At 43.7% G+C, this 23,030-nt stretch overlaps 1 protein-coding gene across 4 annotated transcripts in view; it reads right to left on the bottom strand.

Moving 5' to 3' along the window:
• Ntm (neurotrimin) overlaps positions 1 to 23,030 on the bottom strand; it is a 990,153-nt gene that overhangs the window by 809,326 nt on the left and 157,797 nt on the right. The gene's annotated exons all lie outside the window — the stretch shown is intronic.

A 23,030-nucleotide genomic window follows, 5' to 3' on the forward strand; every position in this document is an offset into this window, starting at 1 on the left:
TGCTCACTCACTCAGGGACCTATGTCTGGGGGCTCCACCCACGCTGTCACTCCTAGGCATTTATTCTGTTTCTATTAAGTCAGTCCCTGCCCTGGAGAAAAAAAACGCTATCAGAGAAAGTGTGTTGTGTGCCCCCACGGGGTTCTCAGCCTCCTAGAGGACAATTCTGACAAAGAGAAGGAAGGCAAGAGCTGGATCCTGTTCTGAGTGAGCAAGAGCAAGATGTGTTCATCTCCCCAGACACATCTGAAAATAGAAGCTGCCAATTGGTTGGGGACCAACTGATAGAAATCAAGGATGAGCCAAAAATGTCTTCGCAGACTACTCTCCTCTTTACTCTCCCTTCACCTCCCTATATCTGGCAAGCTGCACACTGTAGACAGACATTGAGCCCAACACATTCTGCTAGAGTGGATGACCCTGTCTTATCACCTACCCCATCATCAGGAAGGACCTGGATCCGCTGACCAAATCTAGAGACATGTACCTTTAGAAGAAGGTCTCCAGTACACAATTAATCATAAACTCAAGTGGCCCCTGGGTCTCCTGGAATTGTCCTCAATTTATTGTGTCTGCTCATTGAGAATCAAGGAAAAAAATAAATCAAACAAACTGGCAAGAAGTATCAAATGATTGTGACTAGAGATGCTGGTATTTATGTTGTATTGGAGACGTTCAGTGAAGTGCGTTCAACGAAGGTTAGTGATTTCGAAACTATGTGGGCTCCTTAATAAAATAACCAAGTTCTTCGGTCTTGCTCTGCTGCTCTCCCAGAGATTCCTTGAGTCATCTAATTAGAAAAGACAGCAAGGACACATGCCTGACACAAAAGGTCTCCATTTCCCATTATAGGTGCATTGGGAGATAGTGCCCTACAAAGTACAGCCTAGAAGAGGATGACTTTCTCCATGAAGGGATGGAGAGGGGGAGTTCAGTTCTGATTTCAAATTTTTGCTATAACATAACTACTCTTGGTTCATTGGAAAGTTCCCTTAGTTCAGAATTTATATTCTAGGGGGGAGAGGGGGCATGCTTCTGCTTCTCTCCTGTGAGGCAGCACAGTCTAAGAGTGGGAGAAACAGAAACAAAAGCTCAAATAAACATGCAAGAATCTATGTGCTTTTCTACTCATGAATGTGTGTGTGAGCATGTGTGTCTGAGGATAGTCTATGTGGACTTTGCCTATCAAGAAAGAATATTTATAGTAATGCTTATTTATAAATTATTATGTCCTCAATTTTGTGGAGGGCATGATGTCCTTGTGCTCACAGGGAAACCAGGAATGTTAAACATGCAGGGTTGTCTCTGTGGCTGTTTTTACTCTGAGAGCTGGGAACAGATATGGTTAATTGCGATCTGTGCTATCTGTAGGTCACACATAACTTCCCAACCTCACATCCCCCTCCCACCTCCAACTATTATATTTATCCCAGACTCTCCCACTCTAGACCTCTATCCTGAACGTTACTCAATCTTAGTCAATTAGGCCCATTCTTGTGAAAGGGGTCATATGTACTTTGTAACATAGTTTCAATGTAGTCAATCCTTAAGCTTTACTGTGATAATTGTCACCAGAAAAGTTGTCTGTTTGGTTGGTTTTTTTTTTCCAAACTGTATTGTACTTAAAAAGAATAAACTAGAATAGTCTAGAATAAGTGCCCAGGTCAGACTCTTAAAGTATGAACCAACACTGAGTCATGCTGAACTGGATTTCCTTCTTACCTCATGCAGATCATTACTCTGCTGACCATAGCATTTGTAGAGATCCCCCACAAAATTTTCCTGACAAAGGTTGTATGCAACAAAATCAATCTTTTACTGGGGGGTGGGTATAGCTTTTCCTGCTCCGTAAACATGTTTATGGTCACCTATGGTCACTCATTCATTCCACTGTTTTTATTGAGAACATAATTTGTGCTGTGTATGGCACTGAAACTGTGGAAATAAAAGAGAGCACATGATTCTGAGGAGACAAGTGTGTCAATAAGGGTTGACGAAGAGACTAACAAGTGACAGAATGAAAATGAGTGTAGGGTGCTGAGCCAGTGAAAGGGAGAACAGAGCCCCCTCCCCCACAGGATTTAAAGAAAGAAAGAGAAGCAGTGAGAGAGAGCATTTTGCTTGAGTTGGACCTTGAACACTTGACCAGTCAGGGAGAGATTGGGAACATAAGGACAGGTAGCAGAAGGAAGGATGCAGGCTTTGGAAGACTGCAAATGCCTCTGGATTTATAAAAGGGGATTATTGTATGTGAAATCTGCTTAGGGATGACCAAGGACGTCATATGAAGAAGTAGAAACTTGACTTATAAATACAGAGAAAGGGTGAGGATCTTCAATCTTTGATATAACCTGGTAAGATTTACTTTGCAGAAAGGTATTCTCGGCAGCAAGGGGTCAAATGATATGATACAACAAGGGAAACAGAAATCAGAACTGCAACAGAGCATCAAAAAGGTAATATAGGTTTAAAATGGTGAGTTCTAACTCAGTTCTGGTAATGAGTACCAGGACGCAGGTGCATTTCCACAATATGTAGGAGGATAGAGTAAGTTTAGAAAACAGGTGGATTCAGGAAATAGAGAGGAGACAGGCCGATGCCCTGAATTCCAGAATAGGCTAGTGCTCCCTTTGACTTATGAAGGCCAGAAACAATGAGGTTGGTAATAATCCCCAGAGTTAAGGCATCTTGTCACCATTGTAGACTCTAGCACTTGGGAAACTGGGCTTGGTTAGTGTTCGCAGTGAGATCGTTTAAATCCTTCTGAAGCCTATGCTGTGGTTTGACTCATGAACGTGTTCAGCTCAAAGAACTGATTTTGAAGGTATGGAATCTTTGGGAGGTGGAGGACTGATGAATCATGGGACTGAAATATCATCAATGGAGTTGACCTTTGAGTGAGAAGTCTCAATTATGTATAGAAATGCTAACAGAAAACAGAAAAGAAAAATGGTGGACAAGTTGGCTAGTTCATGGCTGTGTGTGTTCTAACAAAGCTAAATTGCTTTCTCAGCTACAAGACTTCCTGGAGCCTTTATGTACCATGAGAATTGAATTTCAGAGAGGGAGAAAGGGAAAGGGAGAAGGAGGGAGGGAGAAGGAGAGGGAGGGGAGAGGAGATGGAGAGGTGGAGAGAGGGAGAGGGAAGGAGAAATATAGATACCATGTTTTCAAACTGCTTTGCCCACTGTGGTCATAAAGTCTTTATTATTTTTCCCTTAAGGAACATCTCACCACATTTCTACATCACCCGTGTCCCCTCACTGTCAGAGTTCATTCCTTCTTTCTCTGTGTAGTTTTGAAAGATTAACTGACTTTCTTGGCTACCTGAGAAGTCTCTTCTTTATGACCCACTATCTTCTCTGAAAGTCATGACACTGTTTTCTGAAGGTCATCTTGGGGTCCTGTCTGTCCTCATAACCAAGAAATGGCAAAGGACCTGAAATTAGCATCATACATGTGAATCAGGCACTGCTACTCTGCCAGCTGGACATGTTAAGGACCTATATCTCTGGTCTATGCCTCAGTTTTTCCATCTGGAAATCAGTCAGAATGATGTCTATTTAATAGATATTTGATATGGGGGATTCAATTAATACACTTCCTGAAATGTATTTAGAATAATGTTTGGTAAATAGTGGATATTTAGTGTAATTGTCTGTTGATCTGGTTACTATCTTGTTGCTATTCTTACCCTTCTGTTTTCTGGGACCCAAAGCTGCAAGCATCCCTGGAAGCATTGCAAGTTGAATCAGTCCAAGAGGCATGAATGCAAGTCTTCAAACATTGACTATACGCCAATCATGCATGTGTACGTGTGCACAGGACAATGATGTTACATTAAAGCGAGGGTTGTCATTAGAAAGATGAAATTTCATTTTGAGTGTCAGGATGCCAATCATCTTCGGGGCAGAATTTAATTTCCCCATGTGAATATTTGTTTTGTTCCTAGATTTTTTTCCCAGTGAAGTTCTTCCTGCCTCTCTCCCTATCTCTCTGCCTTCATGAGACCTCTACTATAATGAACCAGTATAAAAATACTTTCTTAATGTTTATGGCAAGTAGGTATGCAGCCTGAAACACTTGAGTTTTAGTAACTACAGCCCTTTGTGGTGCATGTATGACTACTTCTGTTCTTTGAAGAGATCTTTGTCATTTCTGTTGTTTTCCTGAGAAATGAAGATTATAGTGTGTATGAAACTGTATTGTAGGATCTCACTTGTGAAAGCATTAGCTTAGAATCAGACATCTCCGTAACCCTTTGGCTCCTTCTCTCCTTCTATAGGAAAGTCTTAGTGCCTCTCTAAGTCTTATACACAACATGTGAGCCTAAGCACTTATTTCCTCATTCAAATGCTGGCAATGGGATAGGTAGTTCTCAGAAGGACTGGCACAAATGAAAACAGCATTTTCTCCTAATTAAAGGCTCTGGCCTGTATAACCAGCATCAGGATTAGGATTGCTTCTGGAACTATCATGCTAGGGCTGAGGAACGGACAGGCACAGGCCAAGAACTCTGGTGCAAGAACTACTGAACAGTCGTCTTCCCCTGCTCCTCTTTCATTGTTTCTATACTTGCCTCACTGCTATAGATAAGGTACCAACTGAGAATCCCTCTTTCCTTAGTGTTAGACACAAGTGGAAAGGAGTGATTTCATTTTCTGCATATGATGTAATTGGCTTAATGTCACCACAGATGGATCCACAGTCAAGCTTTCAGGCCGGGAGCTCCAGTAACACCTGGAGGCCCCTTTTCTTCTGGTAGTCCATCTACGGAATCTTAAGACATTCCAGAAAAGTGCGAACCTTGTCACAGTCTGTCTCTGGAAGCAATTCCTATATCTTCTTGGTACCAAAGGTTTCTTGCTGTCCCCTTTGGTGTACAAGAAAATTAGTGAACGAAAGACATGAGCTTTTTTTTCTTTCTTTTCATTAGTCCAGACATTCACCCCCTCACTCACCTACCTATCCACCATAAAGATATCTGTATCTTTAACTGGGACGTATGTGCGAGCAATGCCGATGCTTAACCAGAGGAACTACAAATCTGAGGAACTGGTTTATCATTGTTTATGAAAATAAATTGTTCTTGTTGCATTCTTCCTGCTCCACTTTCTGAACCACTGTCCCAAAATCTCAGGTATTTAATAACTGCCTTAAATATTTGGTTTGTAGTACAAGTTTGCTGTGGGCTTATTTCTTTTCATCTGGTGTACAGGATAACTGCTAGATTTATATATGCTAAGAGGCTTGGAGGCAGTGGATTTGTTTGATATATAGCACATAAATAAATCAAGAAGCCTGCTAGCCTCAAGCCTTCCTTCTCCTTCTTTAGGCAGTGAACTCTTTTCCATCAGGACAGGAAGAGATCTAGAAAGGGAAAAGCAGATCTGGCTTTGCCAGACCTGTCTCAGTGGAAACCAGCAAATTTGTGTATCTCATGAAGTGGGATTAGCATCACATTTAATCTGATGTTATCATAATTGTTATAACTTTCTGTTTGTTATACACCAAGTCCCTGGGGAGGGTAAAAACAGAATAGATGTAAAGTATCATGGTTGCATGCCAGCCACCCTACCTTCTGTGAGGGTATTGGTAGATCACCTTCCTAGTTTTCTTTTGGATTTGTTTGTTTTTTTTTTTCTAATCATCTCTCTGTTTATTCCTCTGTAACATCTGGATATATAACGTGGAGATTAATATCTTCTGGGTGGGAGAAATGCAGAGGAGAGTGACTGACAGAAACTTGGTTGTGGCAAAGGGTAAAAAAAAATATTCTTGCAGAAATTAAAAGAATTTGTATCTATTAGCTACTTAGTGGAACAACAAGTCCTGAGTCACCAGGCCACTTTGAAGCAGGTGGATTACAGAGATAACGTAACAATCTGGACTCCTCACCTGCATTGAACTGTATACATGGCTCTCTCCACACTAAGTGAGCGGTCACTCCACTCTAAAATCCTCTAATATTCCTTAACAACCCTTTAGTAACTCTCCCTTTATGGTCAAATGCATCCTATGCCTAGAAACACAGTCAATTTAGTCTGGACTCTTTTCTCGTGTGTGCACAGTGAGCTAACCGTGAGGTAACCTGTGTCCTCTATATGAATTTCCTGAGAACCCTCCTTATTTACCAACTTCTTCCCATGACCGAGACTACATACTCTTCAGGAGAAAGAATGTGAGCAGAGTACTGTCTTAGATATCCCAAGCCTGTCAATCAAAACAGGAAACCACCCACACCACACCCCTAGCAACCACCACCTCCTCTTCCCAGACTCAACACAATGGGCCTCAGATGTATCCTGGAGCTCTTGGACAGATCTAAGTCAGTGTGTGTTTGCGTGTGTGTGTGTGTGTGTGTGTGTGTGTCTCGGCGGCAGGGACGGGGGAGATCACTGCTGTACAATTTATCTACTCCGTAACTTTTGCTTTACTTTTGAAGAAAATCCCTCAAAACTTTGCTATTCCTGTGAGCTTCTTTAATTCTTTACAAACAAAATGCCAGCAACCTAGAAATATCCCGTCTAGACAGAGACCACCTGTAACAGCTTTGCAGAGTCCACTGTAGCATTTACATCATCTGCTGGTGAGAGGCAGCTGCAGAGTCTGTTGGGACTCTCCTGTCCGAGGAGCAGGGTGAAGTCATCCAGAAAAGCGGGGCAAGAAGTACTGTTGAGCACATGCATTGCCTCACCATGACAGAAAGGTAAACACAGGCTTGATGAGCCCCAAACCAGGACAAGGCTCACCACCACAGCCCAGAGACCTGGGCAGGTATTCAGTTCCGCAGATGTTCTTTCTGTGTAGAATGTGGAAAGGCAAGCGTGTTGAGGTGAGGTGACAAGGAAATGGGGGTGATAACACAAAGAATGTGGAAATGCTCTTCCGGAATCTTGCTGGGACCCATTTCTTCCTGTGAATGGAAATGTTCAGAATGGAACCACACTTTCTGTGGGGATGGATAGCTACTCAATGACTGGTGCGTTTGGAGAGTTACCAGTCCAGGAACAGCACTATTGGGCTTGGTAAGCTCCCTTATTAGCCACCTACCGCCCTTCTCCATGAATGACCTAACATCTTTGTGAGGATTGAGTAAAACCTTTGGAATGTTTGAACACACACCCAGCCCCCACCAACCAGGAGGCCAAGAGTATTTTTGCTTAAATCAAAGCAGGCCAATGTCCCCTATAGGCCTCCGACCCATTTGATGACACTCTTAGCTTCCTGGTTGGTGGGGACTGAGTGTCCATTTCTCCAATAGAAAAATGAAATCAACCGACACAGAAATATGCACAGAAGGTGTACACACAACTCCTGAGAGTGGAAGGAGAGGAACCATCAAGCCGCAGCGAATGACATTCAGCACACCACCCTGCCTGCCTCCTCTCTCCAAAGGGGGACCTACAACCTCATCTGTGAAACCTGGCGCATGAGGCTTTGCACACTCAGCAGTTCTTTTAAGTAAAAGTAAAACATTCTCTCACCGGTATAAAATTCAAATACAACAGCAGGATGGGAGATAAAATGTAAATTCTCACCTCCCCACTCCCTGAGCTAACTACCCATATGGAAAACTGTTTGCATCTTTCTGTGCTCGGCAAGCCCTTGATGATGAGATTTAACAACCATTCCCCAGCGCTTGCCTCATTGCATTCTCCTCAGCCAGGTGTGGTTATTTCCCGTAGTTCACATGTTCTGGGCTATTTTATCCTATCAAGCTTTTTACACAAGCTGTACCTGTGACCTAAAACCTATTCTTTACCCAGCCTATCCTACCCTCGGCTTGTTGACACCTTCAACTGGGCTTCAATGTTCCCAACATCACTCACTCTGCAATGTTTCCCAAGATGCCTCCATACAGCTGCCTGTCATCTCTGGCTCTCAGAGAAGTCTGTCGGGAATTAATTGTGTCTTTGAGTGCTGGACAGCGTCCTTTTCCCGGGCATGCCAGGGTTCAGTCCCCAGCAGCATAAACAGGGTATGATGGTGCACGACTACAGCTCCAGCACTTAGGACATAGAGGTAGAAGGGTCAGAATTTCAAGAGACCCTATAGGCAGAAAAAAATAGTTGTCTTTGATGCAAGTCTTTCTCCCTCTTGCAGACATAGTTACTTAGAAGCTAGGATCTGTTTTCTGGAAACCCAGAAAAGAGATAAAGAGACTGATAAAGAGCTCAGAGAACATTAGTGGGCTGAATGAAGGATGGATGGATGGATGGATGGATGGATGGATGGATGGATGGACTGATGCACTAAATATGTCAGGTCCAAATTAGGAAAGCACTGTAGTCACTTGCTGTGATTAAAAGAAAAAAAGAGAATGAGAACTGTGGACGAAAAAGGGGGTGCATGAATAGCAAAAATAAAGAGGAAGGAAGTCTAAAAACCACTGAAAAGAAGGCATATATAATAAAAACGAAAGAGAAAGAAACAAACAAAAATGCAGAGAAATGCAAAGTCTCCCACACATCTAAAACGACAACCTGATAAGCCATTCTAGTCACACTCAGATATTTACCTAGACCCGTTTATTAGCATCCCAGAGGTGATAGCGCTTTTCATAGTTTTGCGCCTTAGCCTCTCTAAACTTGCAGAGAATGGGTTCTGGCTGGCTTAGGCTCAACAGTCCACTGGGGAACAAAGCATTGTCTGAATTACTGGGATAGTCCTGGGAGAAGTGTTATCACTGTAGGTAAATGAACTGACATTCATGAGAGGAAGTGAGCTTGAACAACAAAACACTGATGCTGTAGGAGGCCTGGGAGCTTCTGGGAAAGGAACAGGATATAGAGATTCTGAGACCTCGGTGGCCTGTCCTGTAGTCTCATTCCAGTCTTGGGCCCTCAGAGACCTTGGCCCTGGGGTTTGCCCAATGAGCTCCCTGTGAGTTAAACCCTTCCTGAGAAATGCCTCAGAGACCCAGCATGCCTGGGCTATGCAGTTCCTTGTATATTAGGACCATAGGGAAGGGAACACTTTGAAAAATATAAAAATCTCAGATTTAACACAATGCAGTAACTCATGACTGTAATCTCAGCATCTGGCTGTCAGATGCAAATCGATCTCAAGATCAAGGTTTGGCCAAAGCTCAACTGTATTGCAAATAAAATTTCCAAATTTCAGTTTACAGCTCCACAAGAACATAATGTGGTAATTGGTCTGTTATTTACCATCCCTGGATCTGGGAAGGAAAGCACTGAGAAATGAGATAGCCTGAGGCTCAGTAGAGCTAACCTTCTCTTTATTTTGTCTTTTGAGGCCTAGAGAGTGGTATCATGGGAAGAAGATTCCTTTAAGCAGGACTAAAGAAATGGCAAAGGCTTTGCTGAATCAGAAAAATGAGTTTATAACTGGTACAGTTCAGCAGCAGTGGGAAAGGCGACATGTAGGTACCAGGAAAAGGACAGAATTGAGCCTCAAAAAGAAATCAGAAGATGCAATCATGGAGTACTGAGAAGTCAAAATAGTTAGGGGCTCAACTGTCATTCTCGGGGGAGGGGGTGTGGAAAAAGCCTTCTTCATTTTTCTCATATGCCTGCAATAATTCAGCTTCTCAAAGCAAATTATATTAATTTCGAAATTAGAAAAAATATCTAACGTAGGAGAAGAGAAAATTGTTTTATTCTAAGTGCTAGGGAGATTGTTCTGGGAAACAAAGAGCCCTAAGATTTGATCACTATGATCTCAGAAGCAGCTCTAAATCCTCTCTATGCTGCTGGCTCTCTCCTGCTCTCTAGGAGCCAGGCTGAGATGTAAAGACCGGGTCTCCTGACTGTGGGGTAGCGGCCATGGGAAGCCAGGCAGCTCTGTAGGATGCAGCCCCAGCCTCCTTGCTGGGAGGGAGGAGAGGCCACCTGCCTGGTGTGTTTGCTAACACGCAGGAGCTGCGGCCTGTAATCATCATTAGCTCTCTTTGGTGTTTACTGACTGTTATTAATTAGAATGAGCAAACTTGGCATTAATGCGCCTGACATAAGGATGAAGGCTCTCTCTGAACAGCCATGCTGCACGAGCAGCTAGACTGGGACTCATTTACCAACTGTTACCAGGAAGAAGAAGAACCACACACACCAGCTGACACAGGACGGAGAGACGGAGAAGGGGCTGACGCCTGTGATTGTCTGGAAGTTCAGCCGTTTGGAGGAGCTGCATTGGAGCAAAGTAAAGCCTCTGCCCAGTTCAGGAGGGAGCTGCTTGCTGGTTTTGGGTAGCCTCCAAGAGGAGTGCAGGCAAGATCCTGTGGTTCTTGGTCACCAGACACAGCTTTCCCCTGGCTTCAGCTGCAGAGGCCGGGATCAGCAAGTCACTAGCATAGTTTGCTGCACAAGCAGGTGGCAGATATCCTGCTATCTTCAGGGAAGAGTATGTCTTTGATGAGTCTGGAACAAGACTGGATTGCCCAGTTGTGCACAGTTGCCAAGAAAGAAAGCATTTTCCAGTGTTCTGATCTGTCACAGAATCCTTGCATCACCGTGCCTCTCTAGAAACGATCCTATAAGTGTGTGCCCTCTACCTAACAGATCATCTTCCAAAGACCAGTTCTGTGGGAAACACAGAAGACAGGGGAGGCAGAAGAACATTTTGGTAAAGAGTGGGGTTAATTACCTTCTGCATAGCTAGGTGACCTGGGATGCCAACAGGAGTCTAGAGTCTAGAGGAAATGGCAGAGTTTCAAGCACTCACAAATAGAATGTATACACAAGAGACTTGGAGTAGGAAACATTCATTCTGCTCAGAGAAACCACAAACTAATCTTCAGTTTCCCAACAGTGGCTGAGCCATGGACAACTGTGGGATAGGGCTTCCAAGTAGAAGACACCAAGGTCATGTCCTACAGGCTCTGGACCTGTACTTTGCATGGTCTAGAGAATCACTATTTACTTCCCAGAGGAAGAAGCCTGGTTCAGATATACTGTTGGTGGATCATTTGCAACCATCCAGAACATTTAGCCTTGACATCAATCAGGGTGAGAAAAAGACTGATGTGAATCAAAGCTGACACTCATTCGTTTTTTGCCGTCCTACTTCCTGGCTTTGCTGCCTGTGCCAGACTCTGCATCTTGTCTTGGCCCATGGGTCCCTGACTGCCTCTGTAACCTGTAGACACCTATACTCTCCGAGTTGAATAAGGAGTAGAGGAGGTACATGAAGGAAGGTAGCAGGTGCTGATACATGAGGACACAGGAACTGGAGTAGATTTGGGTAAGAAAGAAGACTGGGGAAAGAATTCGGTGTCACTAAAGCCATTGGAGAGCTCAGATATGTTCACCCACAAAAGCTCTAAGACGATCTCACATTTCTGAGACCTTAGTTGCTAATAGGTAGACAGGCCTATTACAGTGGTTTGATCCATGGAACAGCTGGTCAACTCTATCAGTCCCTGTCATTATCGTCACATGTCAAACAGCTAGAAGTCACAAATGGCAGCTGTGAAGAGGGGCTGGTCTCTGACTCTCCTTCCTCTGTGGGATGTCTGGTAACACACAGGACATCTGAAGTAGTGCACACAGCTTCAAGTACATCTATCTCAAAGCTACCTCTGCTAGGTCTCCTTGACCCTCTAAACAGAGCTGTGTTCTCTGTGGTCCTGTTAGAAGTTGCCCTTCCTTGAATGAGAATGGAACTCGGAAATGGAATCCAGAGTTGTGAGCTCTTCAAGGTCAATATCTGTCTTTTATTTATATTTCTAGCCCTCTAGAGCCTATGTCTAGGGCATGATGTAGCTATCAGTGAACGAAACAAAGGTCTTCTGGAAGCTGCTTTTCTGTCAAAACTGAAACATGTTTACCAGCAAACAATTATGGGATAGATGTACTCAGTTAATTATGAGCCAGTGTGCAAAGAAGCCAGCATACAAGTTTGCAAGTTAATTTAGATGTGAGAGTCTAAAGGAAATGTACAGGGGAAGGAGGTGGCATTTCTGAGCAGGTACTTCACCTCTAATGAGGAAAGTCTCTAAAGTATCCTATCTTATCCAGCTTTGACCGTGATCTTGCAGGCAGGAGCCATGGTTCTCATGCAGCGGCTTCCTATCAATATTATTCTCATGCAGCCATGACTGCATTCTCTAAGGACTGGTGTTAGATGATGGAGTCTGCTGTGTACAAGGAGCAGAGACGATCTCATAGCTTATTTGCACACAACTTGCTGTGAGTCCTGCAGCTCAGACTGGATGCATGCCTTACTTGTTTTTACAGAACTCATGGGATTCAGCTAGAATTTAAAGTCTGATCTGTAGGCCTGAGACTGAATACCCTATTCTCCTTTCCAACTTGAGATGGTAGATATTCCAGATAATTTGGACAAGATGAGCTAAATTTCCATTTTGTAACCAAGAAGGGTATCTGGAGAAAAGCTAACAGGTCTGAAGCAATCCAGGGCCTCCAAATAGTATTCAGCGATGTTTAACAGATTTCCAATCTTTATAAGTCAGCGGTGGAGTCAAGATAAGGCATTGGATGGGGGAAAAGAGAATCTTCTCTGTCACTTTAAGTTCTAAATTGTTTTCAGGTGTTTGTTTAGCAACAGCACAAGAGGCTGCCTGACATGCAGGGAAGAGGGTGGACCGGGGCTCCTTTAGACCTCTCCTCATCAGAGTTACTGTTTGGAGTAATGAGAAAGCACAGGGATTGATTTGATGCTAATGAATAATCAGCTCCCATCAATAATTGTAATCACTAATCTGGTGCAATTAGAGGCAATTATAATAAATGCAATTTCCTCCCGAGCCAGTAACAAACTACAGAAATATGAATTGACTTAAGGGGGCTGGCGATGATTTATGTGATTGTGAGATTATGAATTCCATTATCTTGATAAAGGGTCTTAAAGGGACAAGATTCTGAGTTCACACCTTCCTCAGGGAAAGCTACAAAATGCAATCAGAGACGTTCAGCACAGAGGCTCCTGTGTGTCTCTTACAACTGGCTTTAAATAATTCCAGAAGCCTGAGGGGACTGCTTGCACTGTCCTGTAAGGTCGGTTCCTTGCAGTTCTGCCTGCTAAGGTATCCTGAGTCTGCACTGTAGAGTTTTGAAAATCAGGAGGAATAAATACCTCTGTCTCAATCAATGCTACAAGAGAGAGCAGATATTTGACCTTTCTCTTATTCACTCACTCCTATTGGCCCATGACCCTCTCCATATCCAAATGAATCACCGTGTTCCAACACGAAGACATTTTTACCTAAACTGATTGGCCTCAGAGATTCTTGGTAACTATTAAAAATTATTGAAACCACGTTAATTACAGCAGCCTTGCTCTTAAAAAAATGATAATGACTATTTATGTCCTAAAGCATCAGCCAGGTTTTCCATTTTTATTTAGGGACTTACAACGGGGCACTAAATAATTGTGTCAGGACCTTAGTCATCAAGAACAAGGTGAGAGATAAGATGGCCATCTGCCTGTTTGTGTACAACTGAGGGATTATTGAAATTCTGCACATTTAGCCCCCAAATGGAAAATTCCTAAGTAATTAGATGAGTTGTTCCCATGGAGACATGGTTTGGACACATGGAGTCCAGAGGGTAGGGAGAAGGCTGAACGTTTCCATAGCTCTTAGAATAAAATTCAGCCTCCTTACAATGAATTTCAGGCTCTGCTGACTTGGCTCCTCCCTACTGTAGACCCTATCCTTTGGCTGGATGACTTTCTGGCCTCAATCCTCCCCAAGCTCCTGAATCTAACTCCTCTTTGTCCTCCAGGCTTAATGCAAATACTTTCTCCTTCAGATTCCTATTCATGTGGTGCAATCTGTACACAGTTTGAGGTGGAGACCTGCTTCTCACATCTCTCGTCAGTGTCTTTGGCTCTGAAGAGTGGCCCTCATGGTGGGTTCTTGTGACTATCGCTCTCCTAGATGATTAACCCCTTCTCCAGCGTCACTTTACTCTGTGCTCTAACTCAGACTTGAAATGTAATCTCACTGATTCTCAGCCGGGATTCTTCCAGAAGATAACTCCCACAAAGTCTTCTCTGGCTACCTGACTAAACCACCCTTTTCTTATGATCTCCCCCTTAATTGATAAATAACAACTTAAATACATGATAATTGTGCATATTTATGGAATACAACGTGATGTTTTGATAGATGCACGCATCATGAAATAATTAAATCAAGGTAATTATTGTATCTGCTCCCACACGGGATGCTCACCATGTCTTTTATAGCAAAAACATTCAAAACTTACTGTTGTAGGAACTTTTAAACATGCAAGTTTTAACTACAGCCACATCGGACAATGGATCTCAAAATCGTATTCCTTCTTTCCTAAATGGAACCTTCTGATCAACATCCGTCCCATTCTCCTCTCTCCACACCTATAGCAGGTGCTTACATGTTGGTCCACCTCGCATCAAATTCTCCTGAGCCTTGGTCTGTACGAAACAGTAAGTCTGAGAGGTCAGTGACTGCCTCTCTCCGGCTCCACTTCCCCAGCTATGACCACAAACTGTAAGAACTGCACAATGGAGACAAGCCATGCTTTGCCGGGGAATGCTGAGCTTTCCATCCACTGACAGGCACCTTCCTCTATAGTCACTTACACATGTTAGGATTGCCTACATGGTATAAGATTCATTAGTGTGTGCGTGCATGAGTTACTCATGGGTAGGTGTGTGTGACGTACTCCACTTGTGTTTGCAGGTGTAGACATGTGTGTAAGCCAGAGCAAACACTGAGCATCTTCCTCTCTACTTCCTCACCTTGTATTTTAAGACAGGATCTCACACTGAACCGTGAGCTGACTTACTTAGCTGCAGCTGCTGTCCAGTCAGCTCTGGGAATCCACCTGCCTCTGATTGAGAACTAAATTATAGATGCATTTTTCTAGGCTTGGCTTTTTTTGGGGTGTGTGTGTGTCAGGAATCTGAACTCAGGTCCTCCTCGGGTTTGGGGGGTAACACATTACTCCCTGAACCATCTCCCCAGCCCCCACGTGGCAGAATTCTTGACTCGACTAGAAGTAGAGCCCATATGGTACAGTGATAAGAAAATAAGCCTAAGATTCTGCAGATGTCAATGCTAGTTTCAATCTGTTACTGACTAGGTAAGTGGCTTTCACCAATTCCCTTTATCCCTGCCTGTGATTTCGCTGTGTATTAAACCAGGCAATATTGTTTAAATTTCTCAAGTGCGTCTAGCTTGAACATTCCACGGTTCTGTGCCTTGCTGAAGCTACAGGGGGGCAGGTGAGGGAGGGTGAATCTCACATATTCATACTTAAAATTCCAAATGGAAGAAGTTGTTGTTTTCGCCCCCTTCCTTTCTCCCAAGTGGTAGCAAACAAGCAATAAATATGGAAATCCTAAAAGCCAGAGAAAATAGTGAGTGTTCTCCATCTTGCTGACAAAGTACAGAGGCTGCGCCGCACAATGAATGGGCTTATCCCTTGGCTTTGCTTGCACGAATTCCTCCCAGATGAACAGAGATGGGCTATTCCAGGACAGGTGCCCTTTGTTCTGGGAACACCGGGTCCCCTACCCCTGTGGCAGCTAGTGCATCACTGTGAGACATGTGTGTGTCTTTCACCAGTCAGCTTCAAACAGATGGGATCCATGCTTTAGAAAATGACTCTGAGGGGGAGAGAAACAGTCAGGTGAATCGGGAGGACAGGGAGAGAGAGAGAGAGAGAGAGAGAGAGAGAGAGAGAGAGGTGGAGGGGGGCAGGAGAAACAAAAGCAAGATAGAATGTTCCAGCTACAAGCAGCCAAATCCTCTCCTGCCAAGGGACAGGTAACTGGTTTTCAAAATTGTGCAGACACATTCAGTAATTGCTCTATACCTTCTCCAGTCTGCCTTTTAAGCACTAGTCAGGATCACGTCTGACTCCCATTACCAGCAAATGTCCCGGGAAGGACCTGAAGTAATAGAGCCTTTTAAAGTTGAGTCTCAGAAGCCTCTTCCTAAGATGGCACCCAGAACTGAAGCACTGGCATTTAGCTGTCAGTTACTGCTCCATCAGCTGCCTCCAGCCTGTGGGCTCCTTCCTGAGGCCAAGGGTCACATTCCAGCAGGTCTGTCTGTGTTCCTTTTACATATGAGGCAGACAGACGAGCTGTCAGGTCTTCAACAGGTACTGTAACAGAGGGTGAACGACCACTGCCTTCTGTGTTGGGATATAGCTCAGCAGGAGTGGGTTAGCCTAGTGAAGCTGAGGTCCTGGGTTCAGTGTCCGGTAAAAGGAGGGTAAGGGAAGAAAACGAGAAAGGAAAATGACTTGTTTGACTCTGTGGTTAGTTACATTCATGGAGAAAATCTCAGGTCTAAGACTGGTCTATATTCTGTGTCTTCACGATTGCACGATTCACGGCTGCTGTTCGGGATGGTATAGGTATGGTATTGGTGCTGATGAATCTATGGACACATTGTCCAGGAAGGAAAGGGTGTGGTAGGTCATACTGCTCACAGGGATGCCACTCGTATTTACTCAGGAATGCATCACTTCTGGCACGAAGTATAAGACTTCTCTCACCTAATCCCTATTCGTCTCAATGTCTTATTCATTCTTTTGGATGCAGCGAAAATCTTGCTTTCTGATACTAGACCACATTGAAATATTTCATGCCTTCTAGTTGATCAACCTCTTAACTCTGTGCAGATAATGTGGTAATATTTAGTATTATTCTGAGAATACTGAGGAATCATTTCAAATATATGTATCTTTAGGAGAATATCGACTTTATAAAATCAAATGTGTCAGAATGATAGATGAGTAGCAGCCGAGTAGATAAATTTCTAATATAAAATTAAGTAGAATTTGAATTGTAGGATTCGGTTGTAGGTTTATTGTTTATAAAGCTCCTTTACCTTTTCTCTGAGTTTAATAAATATCATATAAAATGTGAAATAGTTTAAGGTTTCTAAACTTCAGATCCATCCATTCATTTCATTCATTGGTTTATGTAACAGACTCCAATGATATGTGTATTAATTTACTAATTGCTGTAACAAAACTCTTGATAAAACGTTAAGGATTCACTTTAGTTCATAGTTAAAAGTACAGGTCATAGTGTCAAGGAAGGTGTGGTAGTGAGACTATGTCTAGCCAAGGCAGGAAGACCCTGACACAGCTAGACATACCCAGTGGCATGTCTGTTAATAACCCTAAGTCCAGTAATAATTAGTACTAACACCCACAAGCCCCCTATCAGCTTGACACCCAGACATATGTTTAAGCCCTAACATTTCACCATAGGTCCTCAAAGGCTCATGGCCACCTCATAATGCAAAATACATTTAGTTCAAATTCAAAGCTATCCGTAGTGCCATTATTTAAAAGCCCAAAGTCTCTTGTGGCATTCAAGAGAGACTTCTGTGATGCCATATAAAACATTTTTAAACTATATACCTCTGGGGGATGGAATGAGACTGTTGGGAGGTTATGAGCATTTGTTTCCCTTCAGGAGAGCTGGGTTCAGTTCCCCAAACCCACATGGTGACTCATAACCATCTATAACTCCAATTTCAGGGCATCCAATAGCCTTTTCTGGCTTCTGTAGGCACCAAACACATATGTGATATATATGATACATGATTGTGTGTGTGTGTGTGTTTGTGTGTGTGTGTGTGTGTGTGTGTGTGTGTGTGTGTGTGTGCAGAAAAGACACCCATGCACCTAAACATAAAAATCACTTTTAAAATTGCATACTTCCAAAATATAATGGTATAGAATTAGCATTCCATTCCCTTCTTTGGGGAGGGTACACACACACACACACACACACACACACACACACATACACATGCATGCACACACACACACAAAGTCCAAAGCAAGACAAAAACTCACATTCAGAATTTGGGGCTCTGATGGAATTACCTAGGCTCCATAACCCCACTCTTTCAGCTCTGCTTGTGGTGGAACCTAATGGCACTGTCTTTGGTTAGTTCTACCCGATGGCTGTAGCCTTTCTCTGTGGATTTCCCATGCTTCTGGTATTGCCAGCATTCTATGATGTCCACTGTAATTTAGAAATCTTCACTGATGCATGTATTCGCCTTTAACCTTAGTAGCTTTGTGAAACTTTGGGACGATCTCTCTTGCATTGTGTATGTCTGAACAACTAGTACCATGCGGGAGATGCTCCCATGTTCTGCTGTCAGCTCAATGTAGTGAGTCCCCCATTGACCACTGCTATAGGGTCCTCTCTGCACTTTGGTAGCTGAACCTGTGGAAACACTTCTCTAGTTGATTGTTTTTAATCCATGAAGTTCTTTGGCTGTATTCTGTCCTTCTCCCCTTTGCGGGAAGAGCCTTGTCCTAAAGTCGTTTTTCCTCCTGTTCCAATACAAACTGTGAGTTTTTTTCCTTAACATCACTCATCTCTTTAACAAATACACATACTTCCTCTGTACTCTCCTGCTATACAACTTTAAACTCACACTCCTCCTCACCAGGCTGCAAATTTCCACGTCTTCATGCTGCACTTGCTGTTTCTTCTCACCATAAACCTAGGGTAAGATAATGGAGCAGTAGCCACGACACAGCTATTAACTGTCTTTATGAACTGAAGTTTCCACCCCCAAATAAACTACTCCTTTGCTCTTTAATTTACTCAAGTTCTCAACACACAAACAGAATACAGTGTGCAGAAAACATGACACAAATGGGCTCTGCCCCATTCATGAGAGGTCCTGTTGGCTCTCTGAATTTTGTCCATCTATTTCACTGTTAGCATCTCTAGCAAGATTTGAATCTTCTGAACTCCCACCACAATAGCCCATAAGCTCTGCTTCTGTCTCAATAGCTCTGAACTCTTCTGCATTCTTCCTGCAAAGCAACCACGAAGGCTTATGAAGGGCATGATCAGGTGATCAGGCTTATCACAGCGATAGACTTAGTCTTCAGTGCCTTTTAAAAAAATCAGTTATGTTTTCATTGCCATGAAAAAACTTAGGAAAGGGAGAGTTTATTTTGGCTCACAAGTGGTGAGTACAGTCCATCATGGTATCGAAAGAGAGGGAAGAGCATCACTCTAGCTGTGATGGTAGGAATGCGAAGCAGTTGGTCCTACAGCATCCTGAGTCAGGAAGGAGAGATGAATGCAAATACTCAGCTCATCACTATATACATATATATATATGTATATATATACACACATATACATGTAACCATATATATGTAACCATATATATATATATAACCACATATATGTAACCATATGTTTGTGTGTGTGTGTGTGTGTGTGTGTGTAATCTCCAATCTGGTCCTATGGAATATCTATGAGATTATCTGCCCACATTCAGATCCATATTGAGAGTGGATATTCCCTCCTCAATTAAACTCAAGAAATACCTCCAATACTTGCTCAGAGATGTGTCACTTCTATGATTCCAAATCCAGTCGATTTTATGATGGAGATCAACCAGTACAACATCCTTAATATTCTGGGCTCATACCCTGGATGCATTCTCCTCAGTAAGCTGATCAGTGCTGAGAAGACATAGTGGATGCTCGGCAGCTCTTTCCTGGGTTCTGGTCATTCGTGTGCCATCAATTTCCCTATTACTATGCTGCACAATGTCTACCTTGTAGGTATGGTAATGTTAGTGACAGTAGGCTGTTGCACTTTGGATGCTTTAGATGGCCACACCTCTTGTCTCCTGCAACCTGAATGAAATCCAGCCTACTGCCACTCGTGCGGGTGCATGTAACCTATTCTGTGTGACATAACCGAGAACAGCCCTCGTTCTACCAGATTCTTCTTCAGCTAAGGAGGAAATATATGGTGAGTTCCAAGCCTTGATGGCTGTAATATAATATTTTCTGATAAAGGAGACTCCCTTCTTTCTGGGAAGGCATGGTCCTCAATTCACAGTTCCCCTGCCTATATGTGTTTGGCAGTGAGGACCCATTAAGTCAGTAAAAGGGTACAAACATCCATTCAACCATGTGTTGGAGAGACTGCTGAGAGCCGGGCATCATCCTATGCAAAAAAGAAGGTCCGCATCCAAGCAGCCCAGGTCTCGACTTTGGATACTTGATAGTTTCAGGAGAAAGCAAGTTGCATAGACTCTGTCAGGGTGTGTGAGACCTGTGCTGAGGGCCATGAGTGCAGAGGACTGGATATGCTGAAATCTTGTTGGGCTGCATTTCCTGCTTCTCTCTCTTGCTGTGTAAGTACCAGGCATGTACTTGTAGAATGGGAGTGGATGGGGGCATCTAGTAAGAATGCTTGTGTTGGGGATAGAGAGATGGCTCAGTGGTTAAGAGCACTTGACTGCTCTTCCAGAGGTCCTGAGTTCAATATCAAGCAACCACATGGTGTCTCACCACCATCTGTAATGGGATCTGACGCTGATGCATGCATGCCCTCTTCTGGTGTGTCTGAAGACAGCTACAGCGTACTCATATACATAAAATAAATAAAACTTATTTAAAAAAAAACCGAATGTTTATGTCTTTTGTGTAGCAGGGCACAGACTATCAGACTCCAAAACTAAGCAAGGGTGGGGAAATCCTTAGAAATATTTGGTCATTTTATGGTCAGAGGCTGCAGAAGGCAATTGTAAACACACAATGATGGATTTCTTCCCATAGTGCTTAGTGTCTTTGCCATTCATTTAGCCATTAATCATGGAGCAGAGTATTGTGCGACGTCTCGGTATTATTGGATCAGATTTTTGTTCATTTCTTACCTTGATGTCTAACGTTTTGCATGTGTTACGAGTTCAGCTCGGCTAGAACTTGAGATAGCAGAGGTTCTCTGCTTTTGCGCTCTCGCTCCCACTGTGCCTATCATAGAGGCTGGCTCATAGTAGGTATTTAATCAATGCACTGATTAATTAAGTTCTTCTTCTGCCTGAGGCTCATCATGCCTCTGTGGTCCCAGAGAGCTAACAGCTGTCACCTGGGCCACCCTGGGCCACAGGGACAACACATATAAATGAGCCTCATGTACTTTCCCTCCATAAGCAGTATCAAGGCCCCCTGAGAGGCAGAGCCGATGTGAATTTTAAAGACATGTTCGGTGGTGGTTCCTTCTCTCTTTAGAGCCACTGGAGCGGTTCCTTCCATTGAAAATACAGGGATTTGTGCCGCGTGATTGTGCAGCTGGGGGCGGGCTGAGTCCACAGTCATCAGGGGCTCAGCATGCTCTGAAGGGCTTTGTGCTCCAGGCGCTCACTCAGGCGGGGCACCTGGCTCCGTGGAGGCCAGAGAGCAACTGTTTCTGCAAGTGATTTCGCCATAATGGCTCTGCACCCTAGGAATACAGAGCTGAGGAAACGTCCTTTCCCTTCCTGACCCCAACTTTCTCCCCAAAATCGTACAGGGAGGTTTGTTCCTTAGGCAAAGAAATATAAGTAAACCATTTTCTGTGACAGACCATAGGCCTCCACATGTCGCTGTCCTTAGTCCTAACAGGGGCTCTTTGGTAAACTAGTACTCCCATTTTTTACAGAAGAGGTGACCAAGTTTCAGAGATTCTTGCTAGATTTGTCTAGCGATTGCAACAATTACAGAAGACAGTAAAGTCTCTTGTGCACACGCGTGTGTGAGCGCCTACATGTATGCCTGCTTGTGTGTATGCGCGCGTTGTGGTCCGGTACATATTCATGTGCGAGTGTACAGCGCTGTCTACATACTAGCGCTTCAATGTGCCAACCTTTACCCAACTTCCCCTTTAGTATCTCTTCTATCTCGTCCATCTTTCAAAGCTGTGCAGACTGTTCGCTCTGCCGAATGGCCAGGTGGTGGCAGAGGCTGGATGATGGCAGTTTTCTGGAGCTCTCAGAAATGTCGTCAGCAGTTCACTTATTATTCAGGATAACATCCAACAAAGTGACGACTTCTTTCCTTGCTATCAGTACCTCCTGCCAGCTGTTCACTTGGACTGGGGGAGAGAGGGATTTCATTCTGAATTCACAAATGCAGCTAAACCTCCCTCTGAGATGAGCTTCAGGGATTAGTGTTTATGGCACAAGACCGCTTGGCAAGCAAAGGCCTAGGGAGGGAAGGAGAAGAGAGTGGGAGAAAATAGCCCACCTCTGGGGACCCTGCCTGGGGGGCATCTATCTCTCTAAAGCAAGGCCTTCAAATCCACAGGAGACACAATAAATAATCTCCCGGCTATTAAACCACTTCTCTGGTGCTGGACAAAGAGGTGCATTTGCTTTTCTCTGCAGAGGTGTGTCACTGCCATCATCCCCGCCCCCTTCTCCTCCACATTTCGGCCTTTTCTAGCATCTCACACACTGCATTTTCTGTCGGCTGGACTATTCATGCAGAACATGTGTTGCTTCATGAAAATCCTGGAATAACCTGCACCTAAAGGCTCTGTCTGCACTCTTCAGAAGGGAAGAAACGCAGGCAAGGCTAGAATCGAAGCCAGAAATCTTGGCTCTGCTCCTCCTTGGCCCAGACAGCTGTTTGGCTATACTTGATCATTCAGATGTAGTCAATGCCAACCAGAAAGCTGGTCACTTGAGGGACTACCCTGTCTGGCCCAGGTGCCGATTTATATGTTTAGGACCCCCTTATACCATTGTTCTCCTAGGCTGAGTGCTGCAGACACAGGGTGGAGCTGGGGGGAACATTTATCAAGATGGAGCTAAATCACCCTTTCCCATTTTCTTAAATGTCAGGGTGTAAATCAAACTCCAAGCTTATTTGGAGCATGTGGGTGTTAGCGAATCAGACAAGGATAATATGTTTCTAATCCAATGGCTTTCACCATGTGTGATTTACATCCTCGGAGTGTTTCACATGGTTTCTCTGGGTTTTTAGTTAGCTTGATATTCTGCATCTGCTATGAGCTTTATTACCTCTGGCCATAGGGGACTACAGAAGTGTCACTTATCCTAGAAATACCAAGACACTAGGACGACAGCAATGATGACAAGAATACCACTACGTAAATACCTTCCCAGACTGACACCTCGGCAAGGCCCAACTGTTTTATTAAACTTGAAAACAAATAAGCCCGCACACTGAGTGGTGACATTTAGTTCCAATTCCACAGCCCCCGATAATCCAAACTTATATATTCAACAACAAAACACACAATTTAAAAACTAGCCTCAG

The sequence above is a fragment of the Rattus norvegicus genome, chromosome 8, assembly GCF_036323735.1.
Source record: "Rattus norvegicus strain BN/NHsdMcwi chromosome 8, GRCr8, whole genome shotgun sequence".
Taxonomy (NCBI): Eukaryota; Metazoa; Chordata; class Mammalia; order Rodentia; family Muridae; genus Rattus; species Rattus norvegicus.